This window comes from Equus asinus, chromosome 2 (genome assembly GCF_041296235.1).
Source record: "Equus asinus isolate D_3611 breed Donkey chromosome 2, EquAss-T2T_v2, whole genome shotgun sequence".
Taxonomy (NCBI): domain Eukaryota; kingdom Metazoa; phylum Chordata; class Mammalia; order Perissodactyla; family Equidae; genus Equus; species Equus asinus.
Window position 1 is genome coordinate 166,298,165 of NC_091791.1, and position 21,546 is coordinate 166,319,710.

Below are 21,546 nucleotides of genomic sequence, written 5' to 3' on the forward strand. Positions count from 1 at the left end.
GGTTCTTTCTTTTGCATATGATTGTCTGGTTTTCCAAACACTACTTATTGAAAAGACTATTCTTTCCTCATTGTGTATTCTTGGCTACTTTGTCGTAAATTAACCATATATGCGTGGTTTTATTTCTGGGCTCTCTACTCTGTTCCATTGATCTACGTGTCTGTTTTTATGATAATATCATACTCTTTGATTACTATAGCTTTGTAATATAATTTGAAATCAGGAATTGTGATGCCTCGAGCTTCATTCTTTCTCAAAATTGCTTAGGCTGTTTGGGGTCTTTTGTGGTTCTATACTAATTTTAAGATTGTTTTTTTCTATTTCTATGCAAAAGTCCATTGAATTCTGATGGAGATTGCATTGAATCTGTAGATTGCTTTGGGTAGTATGGACATTTTAACAATGTTAATTCTTCCCATCCATGAGCATAAAATATCTTTCCATTTATTTGTATCTTCTTCAATTTCTTTTATCAATGTTTTATAGTTATGGGAACTGTCTTTACACTTAAAAGGTTTCACAAGCATCATGTGGGTTCATGAGCATCAGCCAAGGAATATATATGTGCCATCTTCCATCAGCACTATGGAAGCACTGGGCCATCCAAAATTCAGTCAGAGGCAAGTGGTCTTATTCCATTTGCCTGATTCCAGAGACTTTCATGGACTTGAATTCCATGTCTGACATACTGTTAAAAAATGAATTTCTCAATGAAGTAACCTGATACTCTATTTTTATATGACATCTTATTTCACATGGACTCTACAACTAATACACAATCATAGACTTAGAAAGGAAGAAACATCTTGTGGAAAGTTTTGATATATCTCAGAAAACAAAAGGAACTTACTAGCTCTCCATGGGCCCTCAGGACCTTTGGCTTTGCAACTGGCCTCTAGAGGGCGATCCTGCACAAACTGGAGGTCTTGTTGATCAGTATTATCTGCTCAACCCCTCCTCCCTGCAGCTGGCTGAGTTCTTTGTAGACAGACAAGCGGCAAGAATCAGAAGTCGGAAAGCATCCAGGCTCATCTCAGCAGGTTTGGTGTTTTTATCTAAGCAAGAAACTCATCCAGCCTAATCTTCTCCACACTTTCTATTTCTAAGGGCTTGTTTTTGCAGCCACTTTCCTGCCTGCTCAGGGGAGATTTTCCAGAAAAGACCCCATAGCATTTCCACTGCTCAGCCATGCTCCTGTTTCTCATCTCAATACTGGGGATTGTATTTACCCTGAGTGAGTGTAATTTCATCATGGTTTATGGTTCTATAGATTCTGACTAAAATTACTTACTTTTCATGCTGAAGTCTGCACTGCTTTCACTTATATAACATTAATTTTTCAGGAGATGCCAGAGCCCAGTCAGTGACCCAACCTGATGGCCATGTCTTGGTCTCTGAAGCAGCCTCACTGGAACTGAGGTGCAACTATTCCTATAGTGCAGCAGTTTACCTCTTCTGGTACGTCCAGTACCCCTGCCAAGGCCTCCAGCTTCTCCTTAAGCATTTGTCAGGCCAGGACACCCGCGTTCCAGGCATTAAAGGATTTGAAGCTGAATTTAGGAAGAGTAACTCTTCCTTCAACCTGAGGAAATCCTCTGCCCATTGGAGCGACTCGGCTGAGTACTTCTGTGCTGTGAGTGACACAGTGCCTGGGACTGCAGGGGGAGCTGAACACAAACCACTCAGGGGAGTGGAGTTTTCAGAGACTCAAGATGCCTTCCTGTGGTATTTTGAACAATGTTTTATTGTATGATGGCAAATGAGGCAAAGAGGGCTGAGCAGAACCAGGTACATATATACAATCCTACAATTCCATGTCTTATAAACTTTATTTCAGAGGCTTTTTGCTCTTTGTAGAAACTATATAATACTAAATAGTCATTATTCGAGAATGATGGAGGAGTCTGTGTTCTTATCATATAATAATCAGTTGCTCAAGGCCCTGCCTTGAGGTTGACTGCTTTAAGGAGTTGACTATGTGGGTTTGCATTTATCATTTTATCTCTCAATCAAGTCAGAAAAGAAAAAATCAACTCCTCGTGTTCTTTCCCCGTAAAGGTTACCTCTTTGTCTACTTGATCATTCACAGACTTTCTTGGAATTTTTTCCCTACGTCTCACTGTGCTGGCCACAATTCGTCAGAATATTTTCTCTGGGTTTAAGTACCTCTTTTTAGGAAGGATTATGAAAAATTATTGGTCAACAGTGTGCAATTGCTTAGGGCTAAGAAAAGTGTTATCATCATGTTAGTTCTGGCAATTGGTTAAGAATAGTGCAGGAGAGGGACTGGCCCAGGCGCATAGTGGTTGAGTTTGTACACTCCACTTCAGCTGCCTGGGGTTCACAGGTTCAGATCCCAGGAGTGGACTTAGCATCACTCATTAGGCCATGCTGTGGCGGCATGCCACACAAAATAGAGGAAGATTGCCACAGATGTTAGCTCAGTGACAGTCTTCCTCAAGCAAAAAGAAGAAGATTGGCAACAGATTAACTCAGGGCCAATCCTCCTCACAAAAAAAAAAAGAAAGAAGAAGAAGAAGAATAGTGCAGGAGAATGAAGATTCATAATTCACCAGGATTTTTTCAAAGATTTTTTTCCCAGTTATGAAAGTATCTTCCTATTCTTTTGGTATTTTAAATTCCACAAATCTGCATCAGAAATTTGTGGAATTGGTCTCTTTTGCTGCTTCCAATCATAGACTTTGTTCTCATTGCTTTTACCCTGTTCTTTCATGTTTTCACTATTGGAATATTAGAGACTGATTCTTATGTGTTAACTTTGTCATAATTAAGCATGTAATAAGTTTAACAATGCCAAACTCTGCTAGAAATATTAATAAGAATTGCAGTGAGAGCCAGCCCTGATGGCCTAGTGGTTAAAGGTCTGTCCTCACCACTTCAGCAACTCAAGTTCATTTCCAGGTCACAGAACCACACGCCTGTCTATCAGTTGCCACGCTGTGGCAACAACTCATATAAAAGAACTAGAAGGACCTACAACTAAGATAAGCAACCATGCGCTGGAGCTTTGGGGAGGAAAACAAGAGGAAGATTGGCAACAGATATTAGTTTATGGTGAATCTTTCCCTGCAAAAAAAAAAAAAAAGAATTGCAGTGGATACTAGGGGGTCACCAGAACTAGTATAAACTTAAGGCTCAGTATAACTTTTTTGTGTAAGATGAAAAGAACCATATAAGAATAAGTTATAGTCCTTGTTTTCTTGAAGCCTTGGAGGAGCACAAATACTCTGGAGAAAGAAGAGAAGTAGGAGGGGGAGCTTTCTAGGTGCTATTTGGCTTACACTATAATGCATAAGAATATAGGTGAATAGGAGTCCATAAAATATAGAGAGAATAAGTAGATTGTGACCAATATGTGGATTGTAACTGATTTAGCCAAATGGTGAACCAGGAGATCAACAGTAATTTTTAGGACACAGTGATACGGTTATATGTAATAAACGTGTTTGAGTGATTGCTGGAAAGTAAGGAAAGTAAACAGGGTGTTAAAGACATCAAATTATGAATAAGAAATGCAAACTCATTTACTATCCTTCTCTCTCCTCCCCCTTCCTTTCTATTTTTGAGCCATACTCTCTTTTACCTCTGACTATTTTCAGGTGATTCCTTGTCATCAGCTCAACCACATTGCCCCCAAGGACCACGAGGGGCGCTTCATGCACATTGGTGTGAGAAGGAGAACTACCAGCTTCTGATTCTGGACTCAAGCTGAATCTGAAGAAAACAAATTCTACACCAAGGACCCTGTAGGGATCAGAATTTGCCACCTCAAAATGTGTCTCTTTGGGCTGGCCCCATGGGCGAGTGGTTAAGTTCATGTGCTCCACTTTGGCGGCCCAGGGTTTCGCCCGTTCAGATCCTGGGCAGGGACATGGCGCCGCTCATCAGGTCATGTTGAAGTGGCAGCCCATATAGCACAACCAGAGGCACTCACACCTAGAATATACAACTACGTACAAGGGGGCTTTGGGGAGAAGAAAAAAAAGATTGGCAACAGATGTTAGCGCAGGTGCCAATCTTTAAAAAAAAAACAAGAACAAAAAATGGGTCTCTTTAGCTTAATTATTTTTAAGAACAAAAGACACAGGAAGAAACTTTGACCTTCCCCAGAACTGCCTAAAAGAATTCAAGATAAAAGACCTGTTTCAAGAAGAAGCTATCACCATAGATAACTGTAGTTAATATGAACTAGATGTGATAGACAGAGAGGAACCCAGCAAGGCCCATTTCTTCAAAGTCTTCCCAATGTCCTATTTTTCTTTTTTCAAGGTACGGCAAACATTTATTTACCAAACATTTGCTTTTCAATCTCCATGCGAATTGTCTTCCTCTCCTTGGAAGACGACCCAAACCACTATGCCCAACATTCTCCTTTGTCTTTAGCTAAAGATGATATTTCAGGTGGTGGATTTGACAGTTACTCAGATTTCCTGGGTTTCTCCCATGTATAAAGGTCATTAAACCATGTTTGATTTTCTTCTGTTATTCTGTCTCATGTTAGGATTCAAATAATCCTAGACTGACCAGAAGAACCGAGAGGGGAAAAGAATATTTCTTCCTCCCCTACAACCCCAGGCAGCTGGGAGATCATGCCCCTACCTCCCCAACCTATCTCTACTGAGAAATCAAAGCAGTTTTCCTTCCTCCCTTCTTTCCTTTGTTGAGTAATTAATTCCTTATTTGTATTATATGATTTCTATGAGCAATTTTCTACAATAAAGAATTGTATTAAGAATAACATGGAAATCCTGAGTTATTTTATCAATGAAATCAATAACTCTGACTTTTCGTGTAATTAACTGGCCTTACTTCATAGCCCACCCCTCAGAAGCAGTTGGCCTAATTGAAAGATGGAACAGCTTACTGAAGACTGAGTTACAGTGACAGTTGGGAGGCAACACCCTGACAGGGTGGGGCTTTGTTTAACAGGATTCAGCACGTGCTTTGAATCAGGGACTGTTACTACAGGTTGCTGTTCGCTATATAGCTAGAATATGTGGGTCTGGGAATCAAAGGTTGACTTGGGAGTGGCTGTTCTCACTATTACACCTAATAACCCACTAACAGACTTTTAGATTCCCAATCTGGCAACTTCATGCTGTGTTGACTTGGAGATCTTAGCTCCTAAGGGAAGAATTCTTCCCCCAAGGGACAAAAAATATCTCCACTCAATGGATGATGAGACGACCTCCTGGACATTTTGGGAACCTTAGTCATTGAACAAACATGGAAGAAAAAAAATCTGTTGGCTGGAGTGATTGATCCTGACTAACAAGAGGACTTTGGGTTGCTTCTGTACAGTAGAAGTGAGCAATAATATGTTTGGAGCCTCTTAGTCTTTTCATGCCCAATGGCAAAGCTAATGAAAAATTGCAGTAACACAAAACAAAACAGAACAATTGAGGATGCAGATCTTTCTGGAATAAAGGTTTGGGTCACTCAACCAGGCAAAGAACCCAGACTAGCCAAGGTTTTGGCTGAAGGCAGGGGAAGTAAAGGGTAGAGATGGATGAAGGAAGCCATAGATATCAATTCCAGCCTTATGGCCAACTGCAGAAACAAAGACTATAGTATTTTTGCATGTTTTCTATTTGATTGTTGTATATGTATGTCCTTATTTGTATATGCTAAACATTTTCTTATCATCTTCCCATTTTTATTTTGTATACAAGTTATTGGAAATTAACTTTACAATTTAGTCTATAGGTAACAGAATTTTCAGAAGGACTGAATTTGAAGAGTTATTAATATAATCAGTGATGGCACAATTGCAACTGTGTATCTCCTCATTTTGGGGAAATGATGAGAAGTTCTTTACTTGTAAGAAGGGCAGCTGTATCTTGAAGGAGTTAGAAATACAGAGCTATTTTACCGATATATGTGTTTCAAATGTGTGCAGAAGGTTGCATACAGAAGCTGAGTGTCGAAGATGTGGATTGATTTATTGACTTTTAGTTCCAAATTCACCTTTGTAGTTTCTCTCTCCTCACTGGACCAAACTGATTCATTCACCAAGGAACTCAGGAAGCCAGAGAGCATCCCCTGTCTCCCCAGCCCAAGTCTGCCTGAGAAATCAAAGTAAATTTGTTTATTGTTTTAATTATCATTTTATTTATTTATATTATTATTGTGCAATTATAAGAAACTTCCAATAAAAATTATATTAAGAAGAATTTGGAAATACATGAGCTATTGTATCAATGAATGTGGTTTAAGTTTTTCACATTTTGTGCATATTTGACACAAAATTTTGTTATACCACAGCTACAAATTGTAATCAGTTTTTAAAGGTATTTTATCTAACTTAAAACACAAATAAGCATTCATCCACTAATGAGAATGTGTCTGAAGATTGTAATTCCAAGTCACTTTTCTTGCATGTAGCTCCCTTAATACATCCTTATTTCTCACTTTTTATGTCTTTAAAATGGGATTGGAAGGCAAAGATAATTTTAAAATAATCTGAAGACAGAATACTTCTATCACCTGAGCAGATTTCATGTGTCCCTTTCCAGTCAACCACCTCCTGAAGACAATGACTATTCTTATTGCTATTACCATAGCTTTGTTTTGACTAATTTAGGACTTCAAATCAGTGGAATCATATGACAGGTACTCTTTTGTGCGTAGTGTCTTTCACTCGACATGATACATGTTCTCATGTGTACTAGTCATTTATTACTTTTTTATTAGTGAGTATCCTATTATATGAATATATCATAATTTGTTAACCCATTCAGGTGTATCCACCATTGCCTAGACACAGGATATTTAGGGGTGAATCTTTGGTATCATGCATAAATGTGCAAGGTACAGGCTGCCCTAGATTCTTATATCCTGTTCATGCAAGAGTAAGGTGTGTCTCTAATATATTTTAGCCAAAGTACATAGCTTAAATATTTTATTTAATGACCCATATCTAACATTCATTATTAATTAACATGCCACTAATTTTTGCCAGGAAAAACCCAATGTGTGACATTCCCTATGCTATTTACAAAGTTTCAGGGTTGATCAAGATTTGGATAGCTGAACTGTAGTTCCCTCTGCTGTGGCTTTCTCTTACAATGCAAGCTGACCTCCCCTGGAATTTGCTTTCCTGAGTAGGACAATTGACTCTCCTTAGTATTGAAGCTTAATTTAAGTGGCACATGTACATGATATCATACCATCTGTGTGGAAAAATTTTAATATAAATTGCAGATCTTAACACTGTGATATATTCTTTCTTACTTTGTAAGTGACATAAAGTTACTAGAAAATTTCGTTGCTAATTTTTGGGGAAAGTTCTCAAGATCTATAAGCTGTGTAACGATAGTCCTTTACAATTAGTTATTCACAGATTTTTTTAGTTTAAGATTTAGAGACATTTTACTGTAAAAGAATATTAAAACATTGGAAAGCTTACTTGGTAACTTTTGAAGAAAATTTCACTATTTTATTGTTTAATATCAAATATACAACACATTCAAAACATGTTTCCAATAATTTTAGCACATTAACAAAGTCATTAGGATAATTAGACCTCTATATACAATTCCTCTGGGGTATCTAAGACAAGGAAATGTTTATCTGGTAAACAAATGCGCTAAAACATGAGTATAAAAGATACATTGTTAAAATGTTTACAATATGTCATGTGTACAGTTATGACTTCCAATTGCTTTTTGTGACATGTTTCATATTATAGGATATCAAAACTGAACCTTATATTAGTTTTCTAGGGCTGTCATAACAAAATATCATAGACTAAGTGGCTTAAACAACAGAAATTTTTTTTGCACACTCTGGGCTCTAAAGTTCAAGATTAAGGTGTTGGCAGGTTTAGTTTCTTTGTGGTCTCTCTCCTTGGCTTGTAGACGGCTGCCTTCTCACCATGTCCCCACATGGTCTTTCCTCTGTGCCACACATGTCTGTGTCCAAATTTCCTCTTCTTATAAGGACACCATTCATATTGGATTAAGACCTACCTATATAACCTAATTTTACCTTAATACCTCTTTAAAGGCCCTGTCTCCAAATACAGTCACATTCTAAGGTACTGGGGGTTAATGCTTCAACTTATGAGTTTGGGGCAGGGGGGTGCAATTAAAACAATAACAATGCTCTAAGTAAATAAATGTGAAGTTTATAAGCAAGACAGTTGAGACCTCCCTTGATTAAATTTTCTCCTAACTTCTGGTGCACAAAATGATTATATACAATTTTGTTGAGGAGATTTCCCACCTTCTCTTAACGTATTTTTAGAGGACCTTGAAATATGCATTTAGAAGTCGTTCATAAAAGCTAGTATTCACAGTTGGCTGTCTTATCCTCTACTATATCAGAGTATGGAATGTCCTCAATTTTAATTTCATCTTTTCTTGTAAGTAAATTTTAATTTCTTCTTGGTATTTCCTCTCTCCAGTTTCCCCTTTTTCCCATTTTCTTTTCTGTGTGAGTATTAATTTTTAAAACTTTTCTGCCTTTTTCTTCTCTTTCTTTATTAGATCTCACCTTTGCAGAAGTTAAGTTCGTTCACTAACTTTGTGTTCCCTGGGACTCCTCCTTTACTGCCCCTTCAGCAGAATTGACCTTCCTTTGGAATATCTCTTTGGTGGGTGTGGTAAGGTCAGTGGGTGTGGGAGGGGGCTTCAGCCTCTGTACAAAAGGGGAGCAGAAATATCCCATCCTATGTGCTTACATTCCTTGGTTGTTTTCTTTTTGGTTTGTCTCTTAAGCAGGTTGTTGCAAGAATTTTTATTTTGATTCAATCAAATAATACATATTTATATATGCTTTGATTACTGATTTATTTGGAGTTATTTATTTTTCTATTGTTTGATTTTACTTCAATCTTTTATTCTCATAGAAACTCAAGTTAGCCTACTTTATGTACATATTTGTTTTTATTCTACATCAATTATTTCTCTCTGATCCTTTCTAGCTCTTCATTGTCATTATTTGGACTCATTTCTAATATTTTGGTTTTGCTAGACATATTGTTTTTTTCTTTTCTAATCTGTCTTCTGTTGCATTAATAAAATTTTCTTTTTTTCTCTCTGGTGATTTCTGTTCTTATAACAGAAATGTAAAACGTATTTCTGTTCTTATAATGTGTCCTTCAATTTCATGTATACCTAACCAAGTTTTTCTTTGCCTGATGTTATTCTCTAACATTTCCCTCTTGTATATGCCGCTCCTACTCCTTGCATATACTTTTTTTCTTGCTGATTTACTATCTTTATAGTTACCTCAGTGGCTGATTAGAGAAACTACACACCAGTTGTATGTCAGCATAGTAATCTCAGAGAGAGTTTATCCAAGGAGCTGATAAACTACAGTTCCAATGCACATTAAGAAAAATAATAAAACCATCCAACATAATCAGAACATGAATCCACTGCGTTCTTCCTCAGACGTTTATCCCTGATCTTCCTCAGCCTGGACTGATTCTTGCCTACTGACCACACGGCTCCTCCTTCACTTCTTCACAGTCTCTGCTCCTAGAGAAATGTGCAGGAGTGAATAAAGAGGAATGCTCAAAAAGGTTTATTACAGTGCTGTATTTCATAGATTAAAAAATCAACATGTTAACTGTTCATCAATAGAGACAGGGCTGTGTAAATGGTAGTAAATTCATAATATGGCACGCAGTGGAGCAGCGGGACCTCTGGGTGTTAATATAACAGAACCTACAAGATTGATTATCAAGTTTATAAAATAAATTACAGAAAGCTATGCACAATAGGTATCATCTTATATTAAACAAAACCTATAAATGAAATGATATATATTTTCTGTTGATTCATATATCTGGTATATACATCTATAGTAAACACCTGGATGCAACAACTCCAAGTTGATGAGAGATGAAAAGGCCAAAACTGGGAGTGACAGTCAAAGAGGATTTTAGTGTATATGTAAAGTTTCATTACTTTAGTAATTCACACATTCACGAATTCCTTCTAGTGTTAAAATTAATAAAAGTCATAAAGGTATCTTAAAGCTTTATGCATATTCTCCTCTAGTCTTTTCACCAAAAAAAAAAAAAAAAAGGAAAAGAGAAAATGATATCTTCTTCAAAAGATGTTGTTGAACAACCCCAGGTATAAGTATTTCTCCCTCCTCTGGGATCATACAGCTTTTAGTTCTCACTCCTTTTAAGGTCCTGCTCTTTGGCTCTATTATACTTATGTATATTTCTGTCTTCCCCTGTAGACCATAAACTACTGTCTCATTCTTTTTATATATTCTTAAGACCTAGTAAATTACCTCATTTATAGTAAAACATTAGCAAATGTTTATGGATTTATTTTGAAATAAGTAAAAGAAATCAAATAGCACAAGATGAGAATTTCAAAATTATTTTAAGACATTAATTTCCAACCAATAATATGTATATATATATATATTTTTTTAAAGATTGTCATCTGAGCTAACAACTGTGGCCAATCTTTTTTTTTTTCCTGCTTTATCTCCCCAAATCCCCCTGATACATAGTTGTATATCTTAGTTGCAGGTCCTTCTAGTTGTGGCGTATGGGACGCTGTCTCACCGTGGCCCGATGAACGGTGCCATGTCCGCACTCAGGATCCGAACCAGCAAACCCCAGGCTGCCGCAACGGAGCACACGAACTTAACCACTCGGCCACAGGGCCGGCCCCTAATATTTTAAAAGTAGAAATTGGTTCATTTTTAACCCCATTAAATCTAATCAGGCAATTTATTTTCTGACCATCTGCATTTCCTTCTTGAAGAAACAGAGTGAATTGATTAAGATGAAGAGAGAAAGGCACTGGGATTGTGTGATTGCTGAGTTGGTTAGTCTGAAGTGGTCTTTGCTGATGGTTTCATACCACTAGGGGGCACTCTAGGCTCTACAAGAAATGACTTTTTCTGATGGTTCCAGAAAGTTGAACATTAGAGAGGAGACCAGAGAGCACATGAGCCAGTCACATTATAGACAGCAGAGGTGAGAAGAAAGGGGAACAGTGTCTGTGTAAAGTTCATCTCAAGTTTTCAGTTCTGTCATTCTATATAAACCCCAGAAATTTGGAGCCCACATCTCTAAAAATCCATTGTGAGGATGATTCTCTGAGCAGAGGCATGGGAATAAGAATATTACTGGGCATTGTGAGCATGGAAACTCAACAGATATCTCCATTACTTGTTTTCAGTTTTGTGATTAAATTTTCTGAAATTGGTGGACACAGAAATTATCCCAATACCAAGGATATCTTACCTTTTCATATATCTCTCCTAAGAGGAGAAGGAACAAGAATAATAAGGAGAGAAGAAGAAAAGATACAAAAATAAGAAACGTGAATAGAAGGAGGAAAGGAAAAAAGAATATTTAACTGCAGGGCCCCAAGGGGATGGCAATAAACCTTGCTGATAAAGTATTACAAAATAAACTTGCATATGCTCACATTGTGATAAAGTATATGAGAGATACATTAGAATTCTTAAAAAGTTTAGAAACTTTTGTTTTGAAAATTGCTGAAACATTGGAGAGCAAATATCCATAGGCTTAGAAATAGGAATTAAATGTGAAGATAATAGCTTCAAAGAAAGAATGCCTTTTTCATGTGAAGTTTGAACTAATTCAACAAGCCAATAATTAACACAGAAGATAATTTAAAATTAATTTTTCTTGTAATTAAAGACAGTGATAGGATGCATAAATAAGCATTTTGAGTTACATGCAATTCATAAAGGTGTTTTTAGTTTTCTATATGCCCTCCACGAGATACAGAAAATGTCAGAGAAAACATTAAAATGTCACTGTATAAATTCACATTTAAAATTAAATTCAGACTTACATGAAACCAGTTAGTATGAAGAGTTATGTCATTTACAGAAAAACTGTTCTATTAGAGTCATCAGCTCTAGATTTACTAGAATTTATATTTTATAGTCATTTGTCAGGTGTTTATGCTAATGTTGTCGGAGCTTATAAAGTACTGTTAAGAGCTCTAGTATGAGTTGCATCAACAGAAACATCCTTCTCATAATTAAAAATTATCAAAAATTCTTTTGCAATCTTGCATTTAGCAACAGCAACAGCAATTGACTTTGCTTTCAATTATATCAATTGAAATGAAGTTACCAAAGGTATAAGTTTTGATAACGTAATAAATTAATTTTCAGAAAAGCAAGCTAGAAAATCTTATTATTGTCAAGATATCACACTAATGAAGTATATTATTTGTTGTATTATATAAAATTATGACCCCAAAATATGTTTTTGCAATTTCTAAATTTCTCAGAATTTCTACTCTTTCTCTCAATACTTTGTAGTATATAAAAGAAACAAATTTCTTAAAATGCGTCAGATTTCTCATTGCAAATTACCCCCACCTGTGGGTTAAATTGTTTTCTTACTCATGGAACTTTTCCCCTTGCTCCCTTATTATTGAGATTTGGTCCTTTGTCTCTTGTCATAATCCCCTTTACTGAAGGAAGTTTCCACATTTTGACTGTTGACACTCTTGATTCTCTGGGAATAGCAAGATCAGCTTAGAGGAGCAGAGTCTGAGTTAATAAGTATTTGAAATATTGCATAATCTTCACTCTCTTAATCTGATTTTTGCTTTACATGTTCCTTTAAGAAAGACTTTTTCTCCATAACACACAAATGAGGATGGTAGATTTAGCTGAAAGGAAAAATTGTATATTTTCTTTGTTTAAGAGAGTGAATCGGGGTGGTTTCCTGATTTCAAACATGTAAAGCCAGTCCATCGCTGAATAAACACCAACATCATTTACTTCTTTCCAAATTACTAACAATGACTCGGTCGTGTGCAGAGATATACATCTTGATCTCTACATCCTTATTCCGCAGTTGATCTCAGATCTAAGACCTAATTTGTTTGACTTGTTGCTGCCATTATGCATCTGAGTACCTCAGGCACAGGGTAAGAGAAGAACATTTAATCAATGAGGTCAGTAGTTAGAGGTGTGACCACAAGATGGTAGTGCACTTCTGCTGATGCAGAATATGTGGAGAGTTCATTTTAGTAGATACTGAATGAACAGGCCTACGGCAGAAGCTGTCTTTTTCTTATTGGCTGGTTAGACAATGTGAGAAACCACTATGAGGTTAGAGGAAAGAAGGGACATCTGATAACAGAAGTAGCTCTGCTGGCCGGAGATTGCAAGTCTATAATTGATCCTAATTGGGAGGAACGGTGAAGATGTCCATTCTAGCTTTATTCAGGTTCCTGTGGCTGCAGCTGGACTTTGAGTTGAGGGGTTTTGGAAACAGACTACATTAGAAGATATTCTTTAGAAGTCTAGGAAGGAGACTGCCTTTATTCAGGTTTCCTCTAGTTACCATAGAAAAGGAAAAGTACATTCTTGAGTGTAATGACTTGGTGAAGCTTCTCCTTTCTCTCACTTTTTCTTTCTGCACAGAGGTCAGTGGAGTAGAGAATGCAGTGCAGCAGCCTTCTACCCTGAGTGTCCAGGAGGGAAACAGCTGTGTTTTCTGCTGTTCTTATTCAGACAGCACCCTGTCTCACTTCTCTTGGTATAAGCAAGAATGTGGAAAAGGTCCCCAGCTCATTACAGACGTTCTTTCAAATGTGGACAAAAAAGATGAAAGACTCACTCTTTTATTCGATAAGATGGTCAAACATCTCTCCCTCCACCTCGCAGCCACTCAACCTGGAGACTCAGCTGTCTACTTCTGCGGTGACTACACATTGCTTCCCATGCACCTACAACCTGTGCTCACACTTGCAACTGGGCCAGTCCCCATCCTTTCGGATAGACCTTCAATTTTAGCATTTGTCTTATTGTTTGTCAGCAAGTGGAAATAATGTATTAGGCATTAAAAGCATACGATAGAAGGTTAGGTTCAAGATGAACCAGAAAGGCTTAGAACATTTTGTTGGATGACTGTTGCCTAGTGATTCTTGAAGGGGTTAATGTTTTGTTTTGAAATTCAGTCTTTAAAGATGACTTTACATTTGCTATTCAGACTCTTCTCATATAAATAAATCCTTGGTAACAATATCACATTCCCATTATGGATGAATTTTTTCAAAAATTACTTTTTTTATAATTATAAAACATTACGTGCTAAATATAGGAAACATAAAAATGTGAAATTGATAATTCTGCACTCACATAATTTATTAATAATATTCAGTTTACTCTGCATAAATTCTAGTATAATTAGGATTATGATTTTTTTCACTTACTACTATATCTTGAATTGAGCATTTCTAATTCATCTTCTCCCCTAATATCTGCTTTTTAATAGCTCTGTGAGAGATTTTCATAAGTCACAATTATATTTTACATTCTTCTTCTTATGTATTTGTGATAAAATTTGACAGCTTGTTCTATGTGCTCTGACCACTTTCTGGTTGAGCAAATGTGACTTGGGTTTTTCTTTAGAGTCCAGAGATGTATATGTCATTTGTGTGTCTGAAGGAAGTGAAAATAGGAAGTGATTTATTCAAGAATGTGAGTTTAGTATTAGAATCACAGAACTATTCTTTTTCAGATTTTGTTAGTATATGTTTACATTTACTCTCATAGAATTGAGAAGGGAGAGTTGTATCTTTTGGTCATTGCTACATAGCACACACTTTGTTTACATAGTTGATAATGAGTAGATGTTTATTAGGAAAAGAAGGAAAAGGTGAATTCTGCTATATATTCAAACTTTTAATTTCAGCTTTGTGATTCAATTAAATTTATAAATTGGCTTATGAAGAATAAATTCCTGGATGTATAGATTTGATTACTGAAGAACATAGTGTTTCTTTCCGTTTATCCATGTCTTTCTCCATAAATCTCTGTTGCTTTAAGATAATTAAATTTATTCCTAGATGTTTAATTTTTATTATATTTATTATCTTTCTGGGGTATGTGGGAAAATTTTTGTATATGTTCATAATCCACCTTGCTAAACTCCTGTTAGTGGATTACAGAAGTCATTTGAATTAATTTTTATTTTAGAGATATTTTGATATAAATTTCCCTACCTTATTTTCATATTTTGACTGAATTAAACATTATTTCCATCAGTTTGTTTAAAAAAAATCAACACTTTTATTGCTGTAGGTAAATCAACAGAAAGAAAAAATTTGCATAAAAATTAATTCCTTCATTGTACCACTCCTGGTCAAGCATGGACTATTTTCATCTTCCCTCGTATTCTTCCTCAGGATGGATACACTTGGCAAGTGGGTAAGAAGATACTTCTTGACTGAGTTATGATGGTTAGGTAACTGGTTTGTTCTCACAGGGAAAGTTATTAGATTAAACTAGATTTAAAACATCTGAAGAAGAAAGGTCAGTATTGTAGCCCAACCCGCCAACTGGCTTTGACTATTTTCCTCACTAAAATTACTAGTTCCTGTTTAGTAGAAGCAAGCTGAGTCTTTTTCTTTCTTTCTTTTTAAGATTTTATTTTTAATTTTTCTCCCAAAGCCCCACAGTACATAGCTGTGTATTTTTATTTGTAGGTCCTTCTAGTTGTGGCATGTGGGATGCCACCTCAGCATGGCTTGACAAGCGGTGCAATGTCCGTGCCCAGGATTCGAACTGGTGAAACCCTGGGTTCCGAAGCAGAGCACACGAACTTAACCATTCGGCCACGGGGGCCAGCCCTGCAAATTGAGTCTTGATTGGTCCATTTCTCTGAGATTGATAATGGAGTGAGAGGGAAGTATGGCTTACATTTTTACTGGTTTATTCTTCTTAAATCTAAATTAGAAGAGAGAGGGTGCAATTACTATTGGCTTACCTGCTTTATCACACTTAGGTGAGAATGTACCCATTGGAAGAAGAAAATTCTCTAGCCAGAGTGTACAGAGTCAATACATATTTATCTCAACCCAGACACATTCAAGATTTCAACATTCACCACGGTTTGTGTATTTGTTTCCTATGCCTCTGGACAATTTACCACAAGCTTGGCAGCTTAAAGTAAGAGAAGTCTTCTCTCCTGGTTCTGTAGGCCAGAAATTGAAGTCATTTTCACTGGGCTGACATCAAGGTGTCAGCAGGGCTGCACCTGCTCCAGAGGCTCTAGGGGAGAATCTGTTCTTTTTCTCTTCCAGCTCTGGTGGCTGCCAGCATTTCTTGGCTTGTGGCTGCATCTCTTCAATCTCTTATGGTCTCATCGGCTTCTCTTCTTTTGTTGTCAAATCTCATCTGTGTCTCGAAAGTGTACATGTGATGCTTTTAGACCCATGTAACCCAGGATTGTCCCTCCAGCTCAGAATCCTTAATCAGATCTTCAAAAGGTTTTGCTTTTGGGTTTTTTATTTCCCTGTAAACTCACCTTCACAGATCCTTTGGATTAAGACCTGATTTTTTTTTACCATTGTTTTGCCTAGAACAGTTCACATGGCTGCTGCTTTTCTTCTCCAATTTGAGAAAATAATACCTGTATTGGGCAGAATCCAGTTAGGAAAATAGAAACCACATCAATTACCTCATTTGATTTTCCATGTTTTAAATTTTTATTTGTAAAAAATAACATAGAAAAATGGACTTTTTCTATTTTTTCTATATAGTTGTATCTGTGAATTTTTAATTTTAATACATTGAATAGATCATGTAACCATCAGACAATCATGACACAGAACAATTTCCATGCTCCCCAAAATTCCCTTGTGGTATCCTTTTGTAATTACGCACTCTCCCTTCTGTAACTCATTGCAAACCTTGATTTGTCCTTTTGTATTTTTGCCTTTTTAAGAATGTCATATGAATGTAACCATAGAATACATAACCTGCTGAGAAGTCTGAATATCGGTCAGAGAAAGCACATGCCACTGAGCACATGCATGATCTCCATCTCTGCCACCACCCTCAGTTTTTTCTATACCCGAGGTTTTGAACTTTTAAATCATTTTGTAGGAATAACTCATAATTTCAAGTGTTTGAATTTCATTGGAGATTTTATTTATAGTTCTACAAAGGAAACATTATGGCAATTGATAATGGAAGGCTCAGTGGAGTATTGGACCAACTCATACAATCAGATTGAGACATGTTCTTTATATAAGTCTAGTTATACCAAATCTATTCTAAGTTTTTCTAACATTTTCAGACCAAGTTTGTTGATGGACATTCGCTTTAGCCACACTAATTGGGGTATGGTTATTATTTGGCTTTTCTAGGAGTTGACGTTAAATAACATATCCAACAACTCTTTACTTTGTTGCACTAGCAATGGGCTTACAGAGCTGAATTACAGCGTTAAGGTGGTTACTGCACCAAATAAAGCCAATTCCTTAGCAAATTATTTTATTCGAAATTGAACAAAGGGTAAATAAGAAATATGAAACATTTTAGCATTAAAGTGAGGAAATACCACTAAAAGGACAAAAACCAAAAGAATGCAAAGGGAAGTATGACAATCAATGGTCCAAAGCCTCTAGAAGTCTCTTCTAATGGTGTTGAATGGAGCTGTCGACTTTATATCATTACGTTTGTTTCAAGGATCTTGGGTCAGCACTCACCTTCTGTGAACCGTCTGCTTCTGATGATTCTCTGGAGAGCCTCAGTTTAAGATCTCTAATGTAAGTAACTTTTTAATTCTTGACAATTAAGAATGAATAATGTTGGGGATGGCCCCATGGCTGAGTGGTTAAGTTCGCGCGCTCCACTGTGGTGGCCCAGGGTTCGGATCCTGGGCACGGACATGATACTACTCTTCAGGCCATGTTGAGGCAGCATCCCACATGCCACAACTAGAAGGACCTGCAACTAAGATATACAACTATGTACCAGGGGGGATTTGGGGAGATAAAGCAGAAAAAAAAAAAGATTGGCAACGGTTGTTAGCTCAGGTGCCAAGCTTTAAAAAAAAAAAAATAATGTTATATAGTTGGTAACCAGGTAATCAAAGATCAATATCTTGTACTTTATCTGCTCAACTGGTAGTAAATAGTACCTAATAAGTTTGGTTCCACAACCTCAATAGCAGTCTTTCTCTGGGATTTTTTCAGAGTACCACGGCATCCATATTAAGGTCATGTAAAAGCTGATTAAATGAAAGGCTAGGAAATCAACCTGTGCTTGTGATGAAGGAACTAAATATCATAGGTTTATCTATCCAGTTTGGTGTATAAAAGGTTGGAATAAGTATCATTTGGGACATTCTGAATTACATGGCCTATCAATGATCAGTTCATGGTGAGACAACATACGACTTTGGGAGGGGAAGAATGCAGGGCTATGAGAGCTAAGGCTAATAACGCATTAGGCCATAGGAGTTCCAGGGGGTCTGATACAATAACTAATTTAAGTATTAATATTCTATTTTTTCTCTCTACTCTTTCAGAGGATAGAGGGGTGACCGGAAAAGAAAAGTTTCTGAGTGAGGGCAAGACGACATAACTGTCCCAGAGAAATTTGCTCCCCTATATAGAGATAAGTTGAAATGGCACAGGTAGTAAACACAAAATCAAGTTGATTTGTAACTTTTGTGAGTGCTGTGGTTTTCTGAGAGAAATGTATGCCAATCCATGTAGTAAATAAAATACTATTCTAGTACATACATGACTCATGGAAGGAATGCCATTGTGTAAGATCCTTTTGGAGATACTCAAGTGTTTCCTTGGGACAGTATTACAGTTCACAGCCCACCTTTACAGTTTCATGGGATGTTTGCTGGTTCCAAGAAAGGCATGAACTGGCCCCATTCTCTGCTATACTAGAAAAGTTTCCCCAGCAGTGTTTGTTTATATTGCAGTCAATATGTCCCTGCTGTGATGCAGTGTCACTGCAGGATTTTAGCAAATATTCATCGGAGATCACTTGGCTCCACTAGACACCTGTCCTGGCTTTGATATGTCTTGTCTTCATGAATCAAACAAATCAATCATTTCTAGTAATTCTTTACAAAATTGGGGGCTAAATTTTCTGCATCTAAGATGGAGTTATTGAACTTTTCAATGGATTTGTTTTTATGTTCTCAGAGAAGCTTACATAAGGACTTTATTCGGAAGTCACGTTTAGCATGATGATGTGCTCAAGCATTTTTTTCCTAGTTTCTACAGTGTCTTTTATATGTTATATTTGTCTTTGTGACACAAATTTCTTTGAGTAGCATGAAGACATTAAACAATTCATGTATTTTGTGTCCACTTTTCATAGGGACACATGAGATACCTGAGAGGGTTAAGAAAAGGTTAGATGGTTAAGAAACCTCATTGTCTCCACAGTTTTGGAAGCTGTGAACTACATTAAAAACATATTGACTAACACAGAATATAACTTTTTGTAAATTGACGTGCCCAAGAGAGATCCACAAGTTCAGCCACTTGAATTAATTTTGCTTCTGCTAAGGGATTGGGTTTTATAAACGAGCCTGGAGTATTATTATAATAATAAGTATATAATAACCAGTGTGGTATTGACTCTTTCAATTTTTAAGATAAGATTATTAAAAAACTTATTAGTGCAGATTTTCATATGGGAGTGTCCAAAAGACTTGTTATGGACATGGATACTTCTTGAAAGACAGAAATACAATCATGAGGTTTCCTTGATTGAGAAATGTATTAGGGTTGAATAATATGAAAAGAAATGAATAGTATTTTGTATTTACTCAGCCAACTGGTAGAAAAATGTTGGGTGTTTTTAGAGAATTATAATCTATAACTTAGCAGAACAGTTTGTACAGTATATGGTACGATCAGATTTAATGGAAATTCCAGTGTAAGATCTGAAGATCCTTCAACCAATTTAGCTGAAACTGCAATTATTTTGAGATGAGGATGATAAACTCTGGCTACCGTATCAAGAAATAGGCAATGGCACGCAATGGATTTTTGTTTTTGCCATATTCTTGAGTAATATCCCTAGGCATGGTCTTATTTTTTATACACATACAAAGAGAAAGTTTTATTACAATCAGTGATCCTATGATCAGCTGTCCTATGGAGGTTTATGGGGTCACCTGGGATATATTCTCTTCACAGCTAGGCATCCAGAATATAGAAGCTCACTGTGGTTCAGTTAGGGTCCCAACTGAGGTAATGGGAAAAATATAAATCGAAGTTTGGATAACCGAATGACGAAATTTTGGTGTCTATTCTGGCCTCTATGACTAGAGTTGGGCTGTCGAAACTAAATAGAAAGACAAGGAGACCTTTATGACAGGACTCAGTGTCTGAAGGGCTTCAGTCTAAACTCTTCAGCACAGAGTAATCAGATTTTTCTGTTTTTGGCCCATGATAGGAGCTGCACAGACATTGATGGTGAGGAGGAGTATTGCTATAGCAATAGGTAGATCGAAAGAGCTACAGCGATTAGTGCAAACAGCTTTGCCTTCTTATCGTAAAGTGATGTATTACTACCTCAGGCGAAACAAGAGCTTACGTAGATGTGAGAATATATGATTATTATGTCTTACGTTGTTTCCATAATCCATTGCACACAGTATTTTTAATTAAGTGCCACCCACCCAGTTCCATCACAGACACAGTGACTGAACACAGCAGTTGATTGAATCATCAATCTTCCTTTCAATATAAAATTTTACCCATGTTTATTTTCAGATGTAATTGTTTTCAAAATAAGAGTTGGTTAATTCAAAAGGAAGTTTGGGTTAAGTGAGACTGTCAGCCAGTGCATGAAGTTTGATGTGACCCACACTGCCTTACTACACTAGGAAACCCTCGTTTCCTGTTCTGGGGCAGCAGCAACACATAACCAGTGATTATTTTCCACTCTGTCAACCTTGCCTCACAGTGCAGAGCTCTGAACTGAGAAAGAGCAAGATATTTTCTGACTAGTAGAAGAACTCAAAGATGTTGTTCTCCAGTCTTCTGAAAGTGGTCGTGGCTTCAATGTGGCTAGGTAGGGATGGCTCCAGTGGGAATGTGCCTCCTCTATCACCTAAGGACCAGGGGTACAGGCAGTGTCTTGTGGGTAGCCTGGGAAGGAGGGGTAGCAGGGTGTAAAATAGAACTCCTATGTCTCACACCATTTATCCTAAACCTTCTGACTCTCTCTTTTTTCCTTCAGGATCCTGTATTTCCCAGAAAGTAACTCAAGCCAAACCAGCACTGTTAGTGCAGGAGAAGGAGGTTGTGACCCTGCACTGCAGCTATGACACCAGTGACCCAACTTATAGTCTATTCTGGTACAAGCAGTCCAGCAGTGGAGCAATGATGTTTCTTATTCGTCAGGATTCTTATAACCAGCAAAACGCCGCAGAAGGTCGCTACTTACTGAATCTTCAGAAGGCAAACAAATCCATCAACCTTGTCATCTCAGCTGCACAACTGGAGGACTCAGCAGTGTATTTCTGTGCACTGAGTGAGCCCACAGTGAGAAATGTGCTGGAGGGAGGTGTGCAAAAACCCCAGGGCTCTGCTTGATACATGCACCTGCTGTAGGACCAAGGCAGGGAATTGCCATCACAGACTTGAAATGGCTAGGGTTGTGGCAGCACAGGTGTAGATTTGGGGGAAAACACTCACTCTAAGAAAACACCTTTCTAGGCTCATAGACTATGTCCAGAGTTGTCATTAATCAAATATATCCTTATCCCTGAATCACTGG